Here is a 22,665-nt window from a genome sequence, read left to right on the forward strand (position 1 = left end):
AATAAGAAACCGAGGGCAGAACTGGAGATGAGAGACAGAAGAAGGACTGGGACAGGAGACGCCCTCCAGGGAGGAGGAGGCCCAGGGGACGCAGCTCAGAAGGTGGGGAGGGAAGACATGCACGGAGGGCGGTCGCCACTGTCAGAGCTGGAGGAGACAGAGGAGAGATGGCTGCCCGAGGCACCTTCCAGAGTGCAGTGCCCCGGAGTTTGGGCCAGGGGTCAGCCTGGCGTGGGGAAAAGTGGAGGTGAGGAGCTGGGTGTTGAAGGCTTTGAGGTCAGTGGGGGATGTCCTGGAGAAGGAAGGGTGGGGAGGGCGGGGGCTGTGAGCTCTAAGAGGGGAGGCTGGAGCGCAGGCCACGCAGAGGGATCCTGAGAAGCGCCAGGGAGCAGGGGGCCACAGGCCCTCCTCTCGCATCTGGGGAAGTAAAGCAGTGGGGTGCTGGGGCCAGCTTGTGCCTCCTCGCTAAATTTTCAGGAATTCTATGAGCTGGTGCTAAACGCAGCCATTGCCAAAACTTAAATTATATAAACTTACAATTAAATAAATTTTATTAAAAACAAAGGTAGTAAATACTCAAACCGCTTCCTTCCTAATATTTTTACTACATTTACTGTTGTCTCTGTCCCGGAGGTTATTTACATCTGATACTTCTGCACGGGGTAAACATGATATGATGATGGCTACATGCATCTCCTCCTGACTCTGTGTTCAGTGACTTCATTTTGGTAGCCTGAAATTGGCCGTGGTGGGAATATTTGCACCACAGAAACTGGCACACTCTACAAACCAGGGCTTGTGCGCACCCAGAGAGCTGATTGTTGAACATTTGCCAGCACACCACTGGCAGAAGGAGTGTGCAAGGAGGTGCAGCCTGAAGCAGAATGTTACGTGGACCGTGGGGGACAAGCTGGGAGGAGCAGAGCCATGTGTAACCCCTAGAATGGCAAGCCCAAAAGGCGCCATGTGCGGTGGACAGGTGGTGGCTACTCCGGAAGCCTCTGCCCACATCTGTTTCTACATACGCTCACGTCTCTGGGGTTGGCCCCATGTGCCAGCATCGTTTCACTCCAGGCCTCCTCCTCACAGGAGCCAGCCTGAAGCCTTTCTCCCTGGGTTATGTGATAACTGAGGATTACGTCTGGTTACCTGGGTGTCCCTTTGACACTTTGCCACTTGGCACACTGCTGTTGTTCACAATTCCACTTTCTGTCTGTGCCGCCCAGAAACACACCCATCCCACATGCTTAAGGGCATGGCGCGGCTCCTTTCTGCCAGTCACCTGTGGCGGGTCACTGCTCCCGGGAGCGAGGAGAGTTCGCTCACTATCCTCCTAGGACTCGTGCCTGAAAGGGATCTTAGTGTGGGATGCCCTCCTCACACTAGCAGGTCCCAGGGCAGCGCCCTGGCCAGGCTTGAACTCGGGCAGCAGCATCTTGGAGGGAGAAGCCAGGCGGAGGGTTCCAGTGTCTTGCAGGAGCAGAGGGCCAGGGCCTGGGTTTCCTGAGGGCCCTGGGTTTACTGGTGGCAGGCGGGGCCTAGAGCCCGGATAATGTGCCTTGGCCAAAGGCAAGAAGGGTGAGGACAGAAGTAGCTGGGGCATGAAGTAGAGACACTAACACCATTCACAGGCCACAGGCCAGTCTTCAAGGGCCCCACCTGGGAAGCAATGTGATTAAAAGGGCTTGCAGGGCCTTGAGGGAGTCCCCCTAGCCCTGGGGCTTGTGGTTTGGTTACTAGGCTGTTGGGGGGATCCCAGCCAGAGCCGGCAGCTTTGGGAACCTCCTACTGGGCCATCTGCGGGGGGAGCTGGTTTCTGTGCCCAGAGCACCACACATAGGGCACAGGTGGCTCAGGGCAGAGGGGCCAGAGGCTGGGGGAGTGGGTTCAGGCTCAGGGGATAGTGGGGAGCAGACACTGTGCAGGGAATCAGCATCATCTCAGAGACCCCCAGCTGTGACCAGGACCCTCCCTGTGCCAAGGGCATGGAGCAGTGGGCAAGTGGGCAAACACACAAATCAGGCGAAAGAGGAGAGAAGGATTTCTGAACTCTTGTGGGAACCCCCAGAGGAACTCATGGTAATAGCGAGTGAGGTGGGGACCTGGCTCTCACTGGAGCACCTGAGAACCCCAAGGAGACCAACTCCCCCATCACAGGAAAGGAGGCCAGGCAGGCTGGGCCCGACCTCCTCTGAGCAGCCGAGTGAGACTGCGGCCCAGGCAACTGGAAGCTTGTTGTTCTGGTGGCTGTGAAGAGGGGGAAGTAAGGCAGGAGTGGCATTTTCAACACAATGACTTCAAGGAGAATCAACTATGAAGAAAAGTGCAGAGCGGCTGCTGGGCAGGGAGGGCTGCGACCCAGAGGCTGACGCAGAGGCAAGGATGGAGGCGGCATCCCACAACGCCTGGAGATGGGCTCTAGGGCATCACGGCACTCCGCCAGCCCCATCTGTGGGGCCGTCTGACTGTGCCTGGGACTCCATGGCAATCAGAAATTGGGGTGCTGCCATGGGATCCCTGAGTTGACCTCCCTCCAAGTGGGAGGCATTTCTCCCCTCTCCCCTCCCTCCGTCTCGCCATGTGGTCCAAACAGGAGCTCCCCCTCTCTCCTTTGACCCTGTCCTGCAGGGTGAGAGGTGGACTTAAGCCACGCCCATCAGAGCTGGGAGCCCCTTCCCTCTCGATGGCGAAGCTGAAATGCTAGCTGCCACTTCCCCACCTGCAGGAGGAGAGAATGAGGCAAAGGATCGTGGGACAGAGTCCCTGGTTGCAGTTGTCCCCAGGAACACCCTGACCTTTTCTGCTGATCCTGTCCAGCAAACCCCTGCCTTTCTCTTTTTCTTTTTTAAATGATTCTTCAAGTTGGGTGTCTCTTACTAAAAACCTAAAGATTTGAAACTGCAGCAGTCGCCGTCATCACTTAGACTTGGTGTTGCTCTCTGGGTGTTAGGTGCCACAACCTCCTTCAAAACCCACCTTACATTAGTGGCTGGGAAAAGTGTCTGTAACCCCAGTTCTGACATTTTTCAGCATGCAATCACCCCACCCACCCACACACATCCTCCTTACCCTGACCAGCTGGAAGTGTGCCCATCTGCACAACACCAGCGGCTCTGCCCGTCGGCCTCTGGTCCTTACAGGGAACTGTTATTTAGCTGGGTCCCTTCTGATCCTTTAGCAGCCAACACCTCTCTCAAGAAGTCCCAGACAACAACGTTCTTCATTCTTATGAGAACAACTTTCCACCTTCATTGTTATTTCACAATGCCGAGGGTCCCTTCTGTGACCTTTGTAAATGCAAGACTAGGAAGTAACAACAGAGGTGACCAAGAGGCCGGGAGGCTGAGGAGTCAGCAAAGAGGGTAAAGGTGGGACTGACAGAGGTGCTGCAGTGCTGAGCTCAAGGTCTGCTAGGGGCCTGGACTCCCTCCACAGCCTCGGTCGTGGGGGTCAGTGCTCCTGCAAGGATCCTAAGGTCGCTACCAGGCAGGAGGAGCAGCAGGCCAAACAAACAGGATCAAAAAGTTCAAGGTCATAGTTGTGGTGAGATACAACTTTTCAGAAACTCAGTCTAGCCTGGAGATGAAATATACCACTATCTTTTTCCTTCCCTGGGGTGCGGTTAATAAAAAGTTTACTGCTGGAATGTAAGGCTCGCAGACTGCTGCCTAGGGTGGGGAGAGGGAGGCCCTGAAATGCCTTGACTGCCATTTGTGCCCCACCTGGAATGCCTCTGGGCTTGTCTCCTCTGTGCCCTGGAGCAGGCCCCTCAGCACTGGGCACCGGGCCAGCTCTCCCACCCTCACTTACACCCTGGTTGGTCTGCTTCTGCTGTCACAGTATCAAATCCTTTTCTTGGGTTTTCTTTTCTTTGTTGCTTCTCCAACATCTACAGTCCATGGCTGCCGCACACCTGCAATGACCCTCCTGTGTTAAGGAAAGATCCTGGGTCCTACTCTCCAGAATCGGGGGTTCCCTGTGTAGGAAAGGAAAATGTTTCCCTTCCTCCCTTCTAGATCCTTTGCCTGGTCTAATAATTAAATTGACATCAAACCTTAACAGGAGCAAAACAAATTTACTTTCATACATACAGGAGCCCATAAAATATGAAACTTAAAGAAGCGATCAAAGCAGGCAGTTTTTATACCTCTTAGGCAAAGAAACAATAAAGAAGTTTGGGCTTGCGATAGTAAATTAATGAGGAAGTAGCAAATTTTGTTTATACGACGTTCTCAGGGCTGAATTCACTATCTCTGGTGACAAGGATCCTTCTGTCCTCCTAGTACAGGGACAGCAGCTCTCACAGGGAGATTTATTTCCTGCTTTCATGGGGACAAAGGGAAGACAGAGTGTCCTTCTTGCATCGGCTGTTGCTTAAATAACTTTAATTCCACATAATCAATATGCCAAAGTGGCATATTTTGGGGTGGCCTATTCTGCTCCCCTGCAGTCCCGCCTTTGAAACTTCAAGCCGTTTCATAATCCAGACGCTGAGCTGGTAGATTGCTTCATTATTTCATTGAATTAGTCTCTCTGTCTTGAAAGTAGGTCAGTTTAGTTAAACAGCTGTGTCTCATTTCAGGCGGTGGGGCTGCAGGTGGGCTCCCAAAGATAAGCCTATATGTGCGAGTGTCTGCATCATGTACGTAATAAGAGACATTGCTATGGAAACAGAAGAAAAACAATAGTTAATGATCGGAGCAGACTATAAGCTCAGTCTCTGAGTTCTGAAGGCAGCCAGTCAAGAAGATTTCTAGATGGCGGGCTCAAAGCATCTTCAGATGGAGCGAGAGCAGGCAATGATAGACTAATTTTCCTGGCTTGCAATTTGAGTGTGTCTGGTGATCTTTCGGAGTGGTCAGACAGCAACAGGCATAAAGATTATCCACATAGGAGCTGTTGTTGTGATTTCTCTGAAGTTTATATCAAGTTGTCCGGCTTTGGCTTGTGTGCCTTTAGGAAAAGGGCAGTCTTGGTCCTCAGTGGTCCTAGTCAGAATGGTGGAAGACAAATGGAAAACATTAGTTTGGAGAGTTGTAGCCACATGTTGGAGGAAACTAGAAGAAATTAGAATCCAGTCTGGTTTACAGGTAGAAAATAAAACCTAAAAGACAATGAACAGGACTAGAATCTGATATCCATAAGGATGTATTATAGATTTTTGTTGAAACATATTTTTTCTGTCTACAGTTACTCATATTTTCATCAGAGATAATGAAAGTAAGACAAATTTGTTTGCAAAGTAAATCATCTCAATAAAGTTGGCCCAGTTATTTACATAAGTGCAGCAAGAATGCTGGGACTTTTCCTAAGGAATCTCAGATTGAACTCTTATTTTATTTATTTTTTTTTTTTTGAGAAAGATTAGCCCTGAGCTAATATCTGCTGCCAATTCTCATCTTTTTGCTGAGGAAGACTGGTCCTGAGCTAATATCCATGCCCATCTTCCTCTGCTTTTTATATGTGGGACACCTGCCACCACATGGCTTGACAAGCAGTGTGTAGGTCCACACCTGGGATCCAAATTGGTGAACCCTGGGCCGCCAAAGCAGAGTATGCGAGCTCAACCACTGCACCACTGGGCTGGCCCCTCAAATTGAACTCTTAAAAGCCTCTTGAGGCCAAGAAGCCAAGGCAAGGACTTGCCATCATATTTGCCATCAGAGTTCACCTGCAATACCTCTAAATTTGCATTAATTCCTTTCTTTGCCAGATCCCAAAAATATTTTGAGCTTCCTGAGCCTGCCAGGAAGTGACCTTCCTTACTCACCTGGCCAGGCTGTATGAAACCCTGTAATCAAGGTACCCAGCCCCTTTTCCAAGGTGCTTTATTGGCTCCATAAACTCAACCTTATTTCCTTGAAGCTATTTGGTCGTATCTGAGTCTGTGCATATCACTCTCAAATTTGGCATTCCAGTCAAAGCCTTGGTAATAAAACCAATGTTTCTCCTTTTTTGAGGAAGATTAGCCCTGAGCTAACATCTGCCACCAATCCTCCTCTTTTTGCTGAGGAAGACTGGCCCTGAGCTAACATCCATGCCCATCTTCCTCTACTTTATATGTGGGACATCTGCCACAGCATGGCTTGATGAGTGGTGTGTAGGTCCACACCCAAAGCAGAACACACATCTTAACCACTGTGCCACCAGGCCTGCCCCCAAACCAATGTTTCCATCTGTGTCCTGTTACAAAAATAGATTCTTAGTGAACTTATGCAAATAACTATATTGCCATAAAATAAGAGTACTCACTAAGAGTTTCTGAATACTGGAAGGATCAGGTAGGGAGAAAAAGATAAATGTTTCAGTTCTGCTTACAAAGGTATAATTTACCAAATTGCTGTAAGTCACAGTTAGCTTAAGAAAAAAGGGAAAGCTTTTCTTAAATCTAAAAGAGCAAAACATTGAAGAACCAGCAAGGTTTCAAACAAAAGAATCATAAAAATTATAATCGTCCTCATCAGTTCATTCAGTTTAATGTAATTAATTCTTGTTGATCTTGATCTTTGATCAAGGAGTTTTATGAATCCAGTTCTGAGAGTTCTGTAAATTCTTACCCAGTTCAGTGGGATGATCTGAAAACTATCAGAAAACTGTATTCTAGAGTACTTTTCAGAAACCTTTCCGTGAATCTCTCTGACGATGAAACACTTTTGCAAAAGCATCAGAGTAAAACAATAGCTTCTGTAAATGACAAAAGACTTAAAAATGCCCATGATTAAAGATTTGATGAGGGGCCGGCCGGTGGCCGAGTGGTTAAGTTCGCACACTCTGCTTCGGCGGCCCAGGGCTTCACTGGGCGTGGACATGGCACCACTCATCAAGCCATGCTGAGATGGCATCCCACATGCCACAACTAGAAGGAGCCACAACTGAAAATACACAACTACGTACCAGGGGCTTTGGGGAAAAAAAGGAAAAATAAAATCTTAAAAAAAAAATTTGATGAGAGCTCATTACAGTGTTATTGACAAGAAAATTTGGTTGTTTCTGTGACACATTTTAAGATAACTAAAATCACAAGTGATAACATTATATGAGGAAATATCCAAATTTTAGGAATTTGGCTTAGTATTACTTCTTTTTTTTTGGTGAGGAAGATTGGCCCTGAGCTAACATATATTGCCAGTCTTCTTCTTTTTGCTTGAGGAAGATTGGCCCTGAGCTAACATCTGTGCCAATCTTCCCCTATTTTGTATATAGGTCGCCACCACAGCGTGGCTTGACAAGTGGTGTAGGTCCATACCTGGGATCCGAACCCACAAACTTGGGCTACCAATGTGGAGCATGCCAAACTTAACCACTACACCACTGGGCCTGCCCACAGTATTACTTCTTATTTGACAATCCTTCCCATGTGATTTAACATATCAAATATACCTGTTAATTAGTTTAACATCTCCCTTCTTATAAAAAGAGAGAACAAATCTTTTGGGAGGTTCCAGGGGCCCTCTGGAAAATCTCAAGCTTAGTTTGAGGTCAAAAAGACCTCATTTAGAAGTTGATTTTGGGAAACTTGTCCAAAAATATCAAAAAGTTTTGGACACGACTAAATAGGATGACAGATCCTTATGAAACTTAATATTTATCTATTTAATCAAAGTGACAATAAAAGATTTTAAAGGCAAATATAGGAGGTTACATAATTGTGAGCAAAACTTAGCTCTTTTAATATGGAAAAGACTCAGTTTTCTTAAGTAATCAAAGACTGATTAAGACAACATGAAGAACAGGAAATTATTTTGGTAAGACAGAAAATCTTTGCTTTCTAAGCGGATTACTTGTAAAGAAAAACCTTTCATAATCTCTTATTATCAAAAGCAGACCAATAGCCCAAGAAAACTTTGTCCTTCTATCAGATGAAAGAAAATTAAGTTTTAGTTTTACACTATTGTAAACTTTAGTTGTACACTATTGATATTAAAGCTTATTTTTAAGACCCCTGTATTACAGCGCAATTTTAGCCAATTTGATTATACAAGGTAAAATTCTCTGTCTTTCTCTCTTCCTTTCCAACTTTCTGTTTTCATTTAGTTTGTTTTTCATTCCCTTTTTCTCATTCGGAAACAACCAGTTTTACTTTAGGACAGAATTTGCTTTCTTTTTCTTTCACAAAAACGCATCACCATACCTCGTGCCTCTTCTTAGCCAAAAACGCATCCTACTTTCTTCATATACAGAGTTGTTTCCCTTATTATTTCTAGTAGCTTTAATTAAATATATGAGTTAGAATTCCTGACCCTTAGAAACCTTAATTTCTAGTGAAAACTAAGTAAGCAATTTTGAACTGTTACGCCAGAATTCTTGAGATTTAAAAATTTATGAATACATTTCATAACCTCCAGAAGCATATGCTTCCTTACGGTACAAGTTTTCAATGTGGCACAAGACATGTTTGCTAAAAGACCCAAATATCTTTAGTTTCTCTGTAGTAAGAAGCCTAGTGCATAAACCTAAGTTCAATAATTAATGTTTCTATATTTTATCTTATTTAGAAATGACCTAGATATTCAGTGAATTTCCATAATTTAATTTAACTTCTCAAAACTCTAAGGGCATAAGTTACCAAAGAGATTTGGGGAACTATTTAAGGAGACATATTATAAAATATAATTATTGTTGAAAAGTTCACTTAAAAATTTTTTTATCACACGTACATGTATTTAATTCACTTTTTCTTAACAATCATACTTAGGTTACTCATGAAAATTTCATGAGATGTTAAAGCAGCTAGTCACCATTTTAAGCTATTTTTCTTGCTGACAAATTTTGTAACAGAGAAAACTGAGTTTATTTGACTTTTAGTAAGCCTAGGTAAAATAAAAGTATTCTACTTAATGCTGATAACTCTAAAGACATCCCTGTATTAATTAAACCAACAAACGTAAACTAACTTCTGTTTACTGAAAATTATCCTGGATCACGTGAACCTGAAAAACATTTGGGTTAGTTTTTATATTTCTGAGAGTATACTTACTTTATATAGCACTTGTTTGTCTTTGAGCCAATTAAACAGAGCTCCTTACAGATTAATTTTGACAATATCATCTGGAAGTGGAAAACTGTCACATGCACAGCCTGCACAGTCAATGGAGGACTGCGTGTACGATGGTGGTTCCATAAGATTATAGCAGAGCCGAAAAATTCCCGTTGACTATGACATCATACCTGTCATGATGTCACAGCGCAACCCATTACTCATGTGTTTGTGGTGATGCTGGTGTAAACAAACCTGCTCTTCCGGTTGTATAAAAGTCCAGCACACACAATTATGCACAGTACATAATGCTTGATAATGATGATAATGACTATGTTACTGGTTTATGAATTTGCCATACTATACTTTTTATCATTATTTTAGAGTGTACTCTTTCTACTTATAAAAAAAGTTTACTGTAAAACAGGATGCCATGCAACGCCGGCAGCAGCCTCCCACATCTCATGTTTACCGCGTCTCTTGATTGCATCGTTTTCTCTTGTGCTTGATTTAATCTCGTGTTGTTTTTTTTTCATCATGGCGCCTAAGTTTACAAAATCCACCTTGCCACTAAGAGGCCACATTGAGTGACTGACCCGGAAATGAAATTAAAAGTGATTGAGGGGGCTGGCCCCATGGCCAAGGGGTTGAGTTCATGTGCTCCGCTGCGGCGGCCCAGGGTTTCACTGGTTCAGATCCTGGGCACGGACATGGCACTGCTCGTCAGGCCATGCTGGGGTGGCGTCCCACATGCCACAACTAGAAGGACCCACAACTAAGAATATACAACTAGGTACCGGGGGCTTTGGGGAGAAAAAGGAATAAAATAAAATCTTTAGGAAAAAAAAATGTGATTGAGAACGGTGAAGGTGGAAAAGCAGTGGTGGTTGTTGCTCGCCAGTCAGGCGTGCCCCATTCCACCCTAGCTACGATCTTGAAGAACAAGAACAAAAGGATGGAAGCTGTTAAAGGGTCTGCTTCATTGAAGGCAACAAGACTAGCAAAAAGTGGAAAAGGGCCTGTGGCAGATGTGGAGAAACTTCTAATGACCGAGACTGAAGACCAGACACAGAAGCGTGTCCCTCTCAGCACCATGAGGATCACGGCCACAGCAAAAAGTTGATTTGTGATGTTGAAAGAAAAGGCTGCCCCCGCCTACGATGTTGAGTTTACCGCCAGCTCTGGGTGGTTTATGTGACTCCAGAGTCACTATTCATCACACCATGTGAAAGTGAGGGGTGAGTCTGTGAGCGCTGATGTGGAGGCAGCTGAAGAATTGTTGGAAACTCTAGATAAGCTGATGGTGGAGGAAAATTACTGTCAGAGCAAATATTCAATACGGATGGAACCTCCCTATTCTGAAAATGGATGCCTGAAAGGACTTTCATCCATCAGGAGGCCAAGTCAATGTGGGTTTCAAGGCTTTTGAGGACAGGATAACTGTCTCGCTTGGGGGCAATGTTGCAGGTGACAAATTGACACCCTTTGTGATCTGGCACAGTGAGAACCCCAGGGCCTTCAAGCATAGCAAGAAGCACACAATGCCAGTGTATTAAAGGGGCAATAAGAAGTCATGGATGACTCAGCTCCTCTTCCAAGATGCCCTCCTGAATTGCTATGCCAGCAAAATGGAGAAGTACTATTTGGAGAATAACATACTTTCCAAGATTTTGCTTATTGTTGATAACTCTCCCAGACGTCTTGCTTTTATTGATGATCTTCATCCCAATATCAAAGTAGTGTTTCTCCCTCTAAACACCACTTCTTTGATCCAACCAATGGATCGAGGTGTTATAAAAACTTTTAAGGACTACTACCACCCGAGGAGGACCTTTGCCCAGACTATTGCCACAAATAAGGAAGACACTGATGCAATTCTTGGAGGATTACAAAATCTGTGACTGCATCAAGAATTTTGCTTGGGCTTGGGGTGATGTCACCAAAGAGTGTATGGATGGCATCTGGAAGAAGTCCATGACTTCCAAGGATCTGCCAAGGGTGAGGAGGTTGAAAAAATCAACAAGGCTGAGGCTGAGATGGGAAACAACTTTTACCTAGATGTGAAAGTGGACAACGTCGAGGAACTCCTAGGGGGGTTCCTGAGGCACTGACTGACGAGGACTTGCTGGAACTGAAAGAGGAACGCACAGCTGAAGAAGAGGCAAGAGAAAAAGAAACGACCAGAGAAGAAAAAGAACCTCCAAGGACATTCACAGTGAAGCGTTTAGCAGAAGCTTCTGCAGACCTCACTGAGCTCCTTACAAAGCTTGAAAACATGGACCCCAACCCCAAAAGGTTTTCGCTAATAGAGAGGAATGTTCATGGTGCATTATCTGCTTATAAGCAACTCTGTGATGAAAAAAAGAAACAACCAAGCAAACCACCACGGACATATTTCTGAAAAGAGTGACACTTCCTCATGAATAGTCTCAGGCAGGTCCTTCAGGAGGTGTTCCAGAAGAAGGCCTTGTCATCATAGGAGGCGACAGCTCCATGCGTGTCATTGCTCCTGAAGACCTTCCAGTGGGACGAGATGTGGAGTGGAAGACAGTGATACTGATGATCCTGAGCCTGCGTAGGCCTGGGCTAATGCATGTGTGTGTCTTTGTTTTTAACAAAAAAGTTTAAAAAGTAAAAAAATAAAATTTAAAAATAAAACAAAGCTTACATGGCTCCAGAGAGCTGCTGACGGAGTCACGGGGCGGGGGTGGCGAAGCTGATAATGCCTTGAGGTTTCCCAGAAGGAAGAAAAGGGGAGCAGACTGCAGCTGCAGGAGGGCATCCTGGGGTGGGGAGGGGGGCAAATTTGGGGTTCAGATGCCTATTGTCTCCTACCATTGGTGAAAAGTGGCATTTCTCTCCTTCCTTCCTCCCTCCCTTCCTCCCTCCTTCTCACTTCTCCTTGCTTCCCTCCTTCTACCTCCTCCTTATTCCTTTCTCCTCCTTTATGAGCCAGCCTGACACCTCCCTTGTGACCTGTTTGCTCATGTCCTTCGCTCCATTTCTTTCCTGAGGTCTTCCTGTTTTTGCTATCTAGGTGATCTCTATGTGTAGTGAAACATCAGCCTTTTCTATCCTGTGGCTGCAAATCTTCCTCTGATTCATGATTTTCTGTCTTTTTTCCCCTCAGTTTTATTGAGGTATAATTGACAATGTAAAATTGTACGATATTTAAAGAGTACCTCGTGGTGATGTGAAATACGTATACATTGTGAAAGGATCCCCCAGTCTAGTTCATTAACACATCCATCACCTCACATATTTATCTTTTTTTTTTTTTTTTGGTAAGAACATTGAAGTTCTACTCTCTTAGCAAATTTCAATTATACAATACAGTATTGTCAATTGTAATCACCATGTTTTATATTAGATGTTCAGACCTTGTTCATCTTAAAGCTGAAAGTTGTATCTTTTACCAAACACTTCCTGTTTCCCCACCTTCAACTCCTGGCAACCACTTTTCTACTCTTTGTTTCTATCGGTTTAACTTTTTTCTTTGTAAGATCCACATGTGAGTGATGGCCTGCAGCGTTTGTCTTTCTCGCTCTGGTTTATCTCAGTTCGCATAATGCCCTCCAGGTCCATCCATGTTGTTGCAAATGGCAGGACTTCCTTCTTTCTCCTGGTTGAATTATATTTCACTGTGTATATAAACCACATCTTTTTTATCCACTCATCCGTTGACGGACACTTAGGTCATTTCCATATCTTGGCTGTTGTGAATAATGTTGTGATGAAGATGGGAGTACAGATGTCTCTTTGAGATCCTGTCTTCATTTCCTTTGGATATAAACCCAGAAATGGGATTGCTGGATCCTATGGTAGTTCTATTTTTAGTGTTTTATGGAACATCCATACTGTTTTCCATAGCACCTGCACCATTTACATTCCCACTCAGTGTGTGCAAAGGCTCGCTTTTCTGCACATCCTCACCAACGCTTATTTCTTGTCTTTTGGATGATAGTCATTCTAACAGGTGTGAGGTGACATCTCCTTGTGGATCTGATTTGCATTTCCCTGATGATTAGTGGTGTTGAGTACCTTTTCATGTACCCATTAGCCATTTGGATGTCTTCTTTGGGAAAATGTCTATTCAGTTCCTCTGCCCATTTTTTAATTGGATTGTTTGTTTTTTTGCTATTGAGTTGTATGTGTTCTTTATATATTTTGGATACTAACCCCTTATCAGATGTATGATTTGCAAATATTTTCTCCCATTCCATAGTTTGCCTTTTCATTTTGTTGATGATTTCTTTTGCTGTGCAGAAACTTTTTAGTTTGATGTAGTCCCATTGGTTTATTTTTGCTTCTGTTGCCTTTCCTTTGGTGTCAAATCCAAAAAGTTGCCAAGACTAATGTCGAGGAACTTGCCTCCTATGTTTTCCTCTGGAAATCTTATGGTCAGGTCGCAATCCATTAAGTCTTTAATCCATTTTGTCTTTAATCCATTTTGAGTTGACGTGGGCTATGGTGTAAGATAGGGGTCCAGTTTCATTCTTGTGCATGTGACTGTCCAGTTTTCCCGACACCATTAATTGAAGAAATTATCCGTTCCCCATTGTATGTTCTTGGTTCCTTTGTCATAAATTAGTTAACCTTATATATAATGGTATATTCTGGGCTCTCTAGTCTGTTCCATTGATCTATATGTCTATTTTATGCCAATACCATATTGTTCTGATTACTATAACTTTGAAATATGGTTTGAAATCAGGAAGTGTAATACCTCCAGCTTTGTTCATCTTTCTCAAGATTGCTATGGCTTTTTGGGGTCTTTTGTGGTTCCATACAAATTTTAGGGTTGTTTTGTCTATTTCTGTGAAAAATGCCATTAGGATTTTGCTAGTGAACGCTGGGGAGTTCTCCAGTTAAGAACTGTTTGTTTGTTTGCTGTAGTCTGATGGGTCTCATGGACTCAAGCCCTGCAGGCTTTCAGAGCTAGGTGTTTTGGGGGCCCATCTCTTGGGTGGAAGTCTTAAAAGTTAGGGTGCTAGATGTTGGGTCCAAACCCTTAGCTCCTCAGGGAGAAGCTGGGAGTTGGGAGTCCCCTCCTGACCACATGTCGCTGTGCTGGTAGGTATATGGCAAGAGTGCCTCAGTCTCTCCTACTCTTTTCAGTTTGGGTGTTTTCTTGTTCTCCTCATGTGTACTTGTTGCTCATCTAGTTTCTAGACTTCTTTCAGAGGGAACTGCTCCATGTGTAGCTGTAGATTTGGTGTGTCCATCAGAGGAGGTGAGTTCAGGAGCCTCCTATGCCGCCATCTTGGACTGAAACTCCCATGTCTTTTGACCCTGACAACTCTTACAAGCTTTGACCATGCCAGCATAGAACGTTCTCAGACAAGTCACTTCTCCCTGGCTCTCGGGAGATGGCTCTCTCTCTCTGGTGACCTCGGCCCTACTGGGTGGAAGGGAGGGACCCAGTTTATTGAGGAAGGGGCAGAGCTGGACCACCTGAACCTTCTGGAAGAACTGCCTCAAATCTTCAAAGGCTCTGAGCTCCAAGAGGGCCTGTCCCTCCCTAACCCTTTGCTGTCCCCAAGCCTATGTGGTGGTGGCTGCCCCAATTCTGGGTGACGCATCTCCTACCCGCCTGTGAGGGTGGGCGGTTTGGGAAACAGGTGACAGTAACAGCCTCAGTCAGGAGTCTTTGGCAGTGACTGACAAAAATGAAAAATTATTGGCTCCTGTAAACAAATCAGGGGTGGCAGGGCGGCTCTAGTTCTTGGGGCCATATCATCTTCCTAATGCTGCTGTCACAAATTACCATGAAGTTAACGGCTTGAAACAACTCAGATTTGCTCTCTCCCACTTGGGTAGGTCAGGAGTCCAGGTTGGCTCTGCTCAGAACTTTCAAGGGCAAAATCAAGGTGCCAGCCAGCTGCATCCCTCTTGGGAGGCTCTGAAAGAATCTAAGCCCATTCAGACTGTGGGCAGAATGCCGTTCGTTCGAGCTGTAGGACTGAGGTCCCCATGTCCTTACTAGCTGTCAGCTGGGGCCCCCCTTAGCTCCCAGAGGCCTCTCTGTGGTCTCTGAGCTGCAAATGGGTCCCTATATTTCAGAACCAGTAAAGGCATGTCAAATCCTCTCATGCCTGAAATCTCTCTGACTTTTTCTTCTGCTGCATCTCTTCTGTTTCCAGCCAGAGAAGGCCCTCTACTTCTTAGAGCTCTGTGTTTAGATTGGGCCCACCAGACAATCCAGGCTAACCACCCTGTTTGAAGGTCTATAACCTTCATTACATCTGCATCTCTTTTGCAGGTGACCTAACATAGTTATAGATTCTGGGCATTAGGGTGTAGACATCTTTTTTTTTTTCAGTGAGGAAGACTGGCCCTGAGCAAACATCTGTTGCCAGTCTTCCTCCACTTGGTATGTGGGATGCTGCCACAGCATGGCTTGATGAGCAGTGTGTAGGTCCACACCCAGGATCCAAATCCTTGCAGAATTCAACCACAACTCCACCAGGCCGGCCCCACAGGGATGGACATTTTTGAGGGAGGGGCACTATTTTGCTGACCACAGGGCCTCCAGAACTAGGATTCTGGCCCTGTTCAGACTCCTATTTCTCCCGTTTTGTTCTGTGTGTTGTTTTGTTCTCTTCCACTGCAGAATGAGGAGGGCATGACATCTCCCCAATATGTTCTGAGTCACACCCTCAAAAGCCCTGTGATCAGAGAGGACAGGGGTGGGGGTGTCCTCTCCCAGTTCCACTTTTAAACTCCCCAGGGCAGAGTCCTGACTGGTCCAGTGCAGGTCACAGGTCCATCCCACGGATCTTGGACCGGGCACGCTGGGGGGTTGGGTGGGGGTCGGGGATAAGGAATGTCGGTCCAGCCTATCCCAGAGCCCACTCTGAGACTAGAGGGGAGAGGCCTGTTAGCAAAGAAGGGAGGGGTGCTGGGCATCCAGAATGACTTGGTGACCATCATCATATGTGGTCACCCCTCTCGGCCACCTGGTCGAGCTCACTGCAATCCTGAGAGGCCTAGCGCGTTATTAATCCCTCTTTACCGAGACCCAGTCCTCACTCCACCACTCACCAGTGGGCTGACCTCTCACTGGGCCTCAGTTGTTCCCTCGGTAAAATGGGAATAGAATAATAATCCGTGCCTGGCCGGGCTATTGAGGGTTGCTGGGGAAGCAGACCGGAGGGTGTGTGTGAAGAAGAGTCCTTGTAGACGTGAGGGGCCTTTGACCAGACCTGGAGGGACTTCTGTGGCTCTAGTCCCTCTGTGGCAGTGCCAGGGCCCGACAGCTCTCCGGCAGACACTGGTGGGAGCAGGCCTGCCCAGCATGCACCTGGCCAGGCTCTGGGCCATGAAAAGGCAGCCATTCAGGGCCAGCTTGGACAGGAGCCGGGTGACGAGAGACAGGGAGCCCTGTGCTCTGGAGAGGAAGGAGGCCTCCGCGTGGCCTCCCGGTGGGGCTGAGCTGCCAGGCAGGGGGACAGGCCGGCTCACCGGGGAGGGGGAGGCGCCGGGCAGGAAGACTAAGCTAGTGTTTGAGGCCGAGGGGCTGAAAGGAGGCTGTGTGTGCCCAAGCCGGCTGCCTGGCGGGCGGGGATGTGAGTCACTGGTGGCCTGGGGGGAGGGGGCAGCCCAGCTGTCCAGGGTGAGGGGGCACAATGCCCACCCGTGTGTGAATGCATGTCACTGTGAGTTTGGACGGGTGTGCCGGGGGTGGGGCTGGGGCTCTGCAAATGTGTCTGGGCCGCCCTGGGCTCCCTGGGATGGACACACCCAGCCGTCCTCTGCACACGGCCAAGGCGAGTCTGCCCTGCTCCCTGCCAGGGTCTCCTCTGGGCGGCCAAGCCTGGCAATTCATTCCCTGGACTGTTTAGCCAATGGTGTCGGTGCCTCCCCACCCCTGGGCTGCCAGGGAAACAGAAAGGCCTGTCCCTGCTCTCCGCGGGGCCCAGTATGGTGGGACAGGTGGATAAGGGACAGACAGACGTGATGCCAGCCGAGGGAGGGAGCACCTTCTCCAAGGGAGGGGACATTTGAGGGGACATTTGAAAGATGAGCAGGAGCTGGATGCAGAAGTGGGGAGCACATCTGAGCAGCAGGAAGCCGGGGTCTTGGTGAATGGGGGAAGAAGGCCAGGGAAGCTGGAGCAGGAGCTGGGGCTAGACTCCAGTGGGGTTAAGAGCCTGTGGGCAGTGCCTGGAGGCTCCTGGAGGTAGGGGTGGGCACAGACTTGAGGACCTGGGGACAGATCCAAAGAGGCCGTGCATGGAGGAAACAGGGACCTGCCTGGTCCTGAGCCCGTTCCCAAGGGCCTGCCGAGTGGGGTTTCATGGGTAGCAGATGAGCTGGTTGAGGGAGGCCCCTCCCACCTGGGAAAGGCCATGAGCTTGTGTGCGTGTGTGTATGTCTCTCTAAGTGTGTCTTTGTGTGTGATGAGTATTTGGGTATGTGTGTCTGTGAGTATATCTAGGTGTGTGTATGTCCATCTCTCTCTGACAATATGTACCTCTGTGAGTGTATGTGTGTATGTGTGTGTCTGCGTGTATTTCTTACAGGGTGTGCATGTATCTCATGTGTGTATGAGTGTGTATGAATGAGTGTTACGTGTCTCTCTCCAAACGTGCATGCTTCTGTGTGAATGTGTCTGTGTGTGTGTCTGACCTATGTGTCTATGCGTGTTGTATGTGTCTCTGAAGGTGCCTATGTCTGTGTGTGTATGTGTGTCTCTGAAGGTGCCTATGTCTGTGTGTGTATGTGTGTCTCTGAAGGTGCCTATGTCTGTGTGTGTATGTGTGTCCCTGGGCGTGTGTCTACGTGTCTGGGTCTGTGTTCCTCGTAGGCCTGTGTGGCTATGTGTGTATCTGGTGTGAATGTGTATTTGTTTCTCTCTGCGTGTGTCTGAGAGACAGTGTGTGTCTTTGTGAGTGTGCCCACCACGCCCTGTGACAGGAGCCTGGGGTGCGGCCCAGCTGGCCTGCATCCAGGGCAGCATCTGGGGAGCGCTCCTTCCATTCCTGCCAGCCCTCCCCGCCCAGCTTCTCCACAGGGCCCCCAGACCCTGGTTCCTGGGCCTCTTTGAACTCTGACCTCTCTCTCCAGCCGCCCAGCTCAACGCCCACCTGACTGGCTCCCACACCCACAAAGCCATAGGTGGCCTTGGCTGCCCCCAGACCAGCCAGCGGAGCCCCAGGCGCAGGAAAGGGGCCAGGGAGCGGCCAGCCTCCAAAGGAGCTGTGTCCACCCTCCACTGGCCAGCCCGGGGCTCCTCCCACCCAGGAGAGAAGGACTTGTCAGGAAAACATGTGGAGCCGTTTCCCACACGGCCCCCGCCCCTTTCTCCTTCCTCCTGGGATCTCCATCTTAGGGGTTTGTTGTGGAGGGTGATTTGGGAGTCCAGGGCCAGGGCAGGAGGACTGGCCTGGGCATCTCTTCCCCTGCTTTCTGGATAAGAGCAGCTTCCTTTGAGGCATCTGCCCCTCCGGGTCGTTCCTGTGGAACTGCTAACCCCAGGGCCCTGCTTCAACCACGGCAGGGGACACACAACGCAGGCTGGCACCCCAGTCCCCTTAAACATGATCACTGGCCCAGGTTTGGGCCCCTGACTAAAGGGAGACCAATGAGAGTCCTTCCCTGGAATTTTATATATGGAGGTTGGGAGGGAAAAAACCCTCTTTCCTCTGGGGTCCTCCAGATAGGAGGTGCTCAGGCCAGCCTCCTGCTCTTCATAGTAGAAACCTGGGGACGGATGAGGAGAGAGTCAAGAGATGGGCGACTGTGTGGGGGGTGGCTCGTAGGAAGAGAACAAGAGAGAGGGGTTTCCTGTCATACGAGCAAATAAATTCCTTTTGCTTGAGCTACTCTGAGGTGGGTTTCTGTCACTTGCAGCCAGAGGAGCCATAGACAGTCCTTGCCTCAGCCACAGGCTTAGGTCTCCAGGGTGCACAGGAACACCTTTGCCTGGCCCTTAAGACTCCTGGCTGTCCCTCCTGCCCCCCAGGCTTTCTCAGATCCCACGCAGAGGCTGTGGCCACACTTTCTCCCTCTTCTCAAGCTCCTAAACCCACCTCTGCTTCCTCAACTGCCACCTGTTAGCTAGGAAAAGTGAATTCCTCTACTCTCCCCCTCTCTGCCCAAGTTTCCCCCATACCTGCCTCTCCCTTCTGTCTTCCCTCTCCTCGGCTCACAGGAGGAAGTGTCCCTCTGCTGGCCCTTGCTCAAGCTGACCAAGAGAGCTGGAAATGGAGGGCCAACGCCAGTGGGTCCCAAACCTGCCTGGACATCAGAATCATCTGAGAAACTGGAAAAATACAATCTCCCAGGTTCCTTCAGCTTCTCTGCAGGCAGGATCTGGAATTATGATTGTAAAACATCTTCACTGGTTATGGCAATGATACTTTCTTGGTTGTTGGGTTGGTCTTGGCTCAGTTAGGATTTAGCCAGAGAAGGGGATCTCAGGTCCCAGAAACAGGATGTTGTCCATTATGTTGCTCGTATGGGGACCCTGCAAGGAGCCCCTTTTAACTTCCTCCCGTCTTCTCCAAACCCCTTGCAATCAGGGCTTCTCCCTGGTCCAGTCTTAACCTGGGCAAGGGAACACCCCAGACTCCAAACCAGACCACCCACGCTTCGGAAACCCTGTACCCTCTGCCCTCCTGAACTTCCCCTCCCTTCCCCGTTCCCGCCGCCTCTCTGCTCTCTCCTTCTTGGCCTCCTTCTTTTCCTCTCACCTATTAAAGGGAGGGCCCACCCCCAGGAAATGTCTTCCCCTGGAACTGGGGGGGCAGAGTCTGCCTGTAGGGGCTCCTCCACTGCCAGTTTGCACAGCTGCTCCCTTGACTGGGCAGCCCCTCCCAGGGTGCCCGACAGGGCAGGTCAGGTTCTCTGCCGTGGATATGGTGGCCTCCGAGGCCCAGAGGTAGGTGAGGACAGTAGGCTCACCCCATACCTCCTCGCCAGCTGGCATGTTACCATTGAAATCAATGCTACCCCACTTACAGCATCTCTTCCAAAGAAGCACAAAAAAAGACCTCCCACCACTGCCCAGGTGCCCCGGGGTGCCCCATTCTCCATCCTTCGCAGGAAAGCTCTCTCTGGGTCAATTCAAGGGCATGTTGACCAAGGACTGGCCAACCTTCCAGTCAGATCATTGCGTGGGGACGCCCAGGGCCGATTAGAGGCAGGTATGGACCCAGGGCTCCGCTCTGCTGGGGTGCGGGCCTCCTTTAGGCACCGGCAGAGACACCTGTGTGGTATTTCTTGCCAAGCACATATCTTCAGCGACACTCTTTTCACTAAAGAGCAATGACTTCTGACCCTCCAGCGCTAATTAACAGACCGTCTGGTGCAGGTATAGACGGCCACACTTGAAGTGCTGGCCATGGCTGCTCCTGGAGCATAGACTTCAGCAGGGTCTGGATGCCAACTGATTCTGGAGGGTTGATGGGGGCTGATGTAAATGCCAAGTGGGAATGGAGACGGGGAGGAGGCAGGGAGAGGGAGAGAAGGGGAGGACGTTCACAGTGTTAAGGGGAAGGGGAGAGAGGAGAGATATGGGGAAAGGGAGAGGGGAGGAGGGGAGCTTCCTGGGGTTCTCCCAGTCCGGGCTCACTGAAAACCCCCTCTTCCAGGGCAGAGCGTCAACCTGAGGGGAGCAGAGACTGACCCTGTGACAGGGACACCTGACCCCCTCCACCACTGCTTGGGACTCCAGCCTCTACTCAACCAGCTCCTCCCATTCCCCAGCCTCCCTCCAGGGCTGCGGACAGACACCTCCACCCCCCACAGGGTCTTGGGGTCTGCAGCTTCCATCTGCTTTCCGGGCAGGGGGCAGATTCCACCTGCAGGCGGACCTGCCTCTCCTCTGGGCCCGCGCTCAACCACCCCATCTGTGGCTTGAGACAAGCCTCAGGAATCTGCTGGGGCTCTGCCCGCAGGGGCCTAGAGAGGTGGAGCGGGCCAGCCTGGGTGAGCCCGAGTGCTTCCTGACAGGGACGGGCCAAGGGAGCCTGTGAGGCTGATAGTGAAAGCTGACCCGGGCCTGGCCCAGCTCCCACACCCCCCCACCCCACCCCACCCCACTGTCAGGGACTGAGTATCTGTCATCCATGTCCCCAGTCTGAGTTCTACCTGGGCACAGAGCAAATGAATCCTTGATGACAAACTGTTGCTCTCGGTGGACCAGATTCTACCACAAACACTCTGTTGGCCTTGGGCGGCTCCCCCATTACCACCTCACTGAGCTCTCTCTAAAGCCTTGTGGGTTGGGTCAAATATTAATAATAATGATACTGTAACAGCAGCCAGCCTATCACAATGCCACCACGTAGGAGACACTGATCTGCATGTTTCTCATGCCTCATGGCCCATAACCCCATGCTGGCAGGAAATTGAGTTCTCAGGGGGATAATCCACCTGCCCCTAGTAACAGCCAGGAAGTGCAGGGCCCTTACCCAACCCCATCCCTATAGTCCCCAAACCTGGGCTCAAAACCCCTTCCCAGGGAGAAGCTGTGTACTCCCTCACCAGGCACCTGAAGAGGCGCACAGATTCCGGGTGAGAGGTCAGTGCTGAGGCCGAGCGGCCTGTTCTCAGCCAGGCAGATGCTGGCCCTCCCCCAGGGCCACATTTGCAGGGCAAAAGCAGAAGAACCCAGAAGCCTGCGCAATGGAGTGAAGAGCCTGGTGTGCTGGGGGACGGGTGGCCAGTGGAGCTGTGGGTGGCCCTCGGTGGCAGGCAGCCAGGCCAAGGGGCCTTTAGGGCTGTAGGTCAGACCTTCCTCCTGCTCTGGTCCTTGGGAAGGGCCATCACACAGAGCACTGGCCCCAGGGTTCTCCTCTGGAACTCTTGCCTGAAGGCCCTCCACATTCCTTGATTGGAGCTTGCAACATATTTGCACCCTGGGTCTTTCCTCCCCCTCAAGGGGCTGTTGAGCCTTAAGGAAAGGGCTGAAAGGACTCCTCACCCCAGCCTCAGGGGCCTGGGGCCCAGCTTGGCAAGAACAGCCTCCTTAGTCCTCCTACCACCTGTCTTGGACAGCGCCTGGGGGCCTCCTGGCAGGAAAGCAGCTCCCTCTCCTTGCTGTCTCTGGGAGAAGGGCTCAGAGCCCACCTCCGGAGCCAGGCAGGCCTCCTGGGTTTGCTTATTAACTACAGGACCTGGCCCACTGGGCTTTCTCCTCTCCCCACCTCCATTTCCTCCTTTGTGACATGGGAATAATAGTATGTGCCTCTGGGATGAAGTGAGTCATTCGAGCACAGGGCCTAGAATCGTGCTTGGCATATTTGTAACCAATTGATGAATGTTACCTGTTATTTATTGGACCGTGAAATGTTTCCATTTCAATTCTAGGGGCATTCTGAGGTCCTACTGCATGCTCAGCGGTGGGACCTCAACAGGGAACAAAACCAGAACAGACATCTGGGCGCCAGCAGCGCCAGCAGAGGTGTTTACCTGTTAGAGGATTCTGGAAGTCATCTGGGTGGGAACACCCATCACCCCAGACCCCACTGGGCCAAGAATGCCCCTCTGTGTTTGAAGTCTACACTCATCCCTAAGAGTAGCTGGGTCTGGCACACACAAGCATATTAATAAAGGTTTGGCGACAAAAAAGGTTTTGAGTGAAATACTTATTGATGGATGAAAAGAAAGGAAGTTAGGCTGGGCAGACAGGCCTTCCCTTGGTGGGAGCTCTCAGGGGCAGGAGGGACCCCAGAGATGGG

At 49.1% G+C, this 22,665-nt stretch overlaps 1 long non-coding RNA gene across 1 annotated transcript; it reads left to right on the forward strand.

Moving 5' to 3' along the window:
• The first annotated feature begins 11,787 nt into the window (after positions 1-11,787).
• Positions 11,788-22,581, forward strand: LOC139083259 (uncharacterized). The gene is made up of 3 exons (XR_011539825.1): positions 11,788-19,266; positions 20,575-21,506; positions 22,295-22,581. It is a non-coding gene; the product is annotated as an uncharacterized lncRNA (long non-coding RNA).
• The last annotated feature ends 84 nt before the right edge of the window (positions 22,582-22,665 follow it).

The sequence above is a fragment of the Equus przewalskii genome, chromosome 5 (assembly GCF_037783145.1).
Source record: "Equus przewalskii isolate Varuska chromosome 5, EquPr2, whole genome shotgun sequence".
Taxonomy (NCBI): domain Eukaryota; kingdom Metazoa; phylum Chordata; class Mammalia; order Perissodactyla; family Equidae; genus Equus; species Equus przewalskii.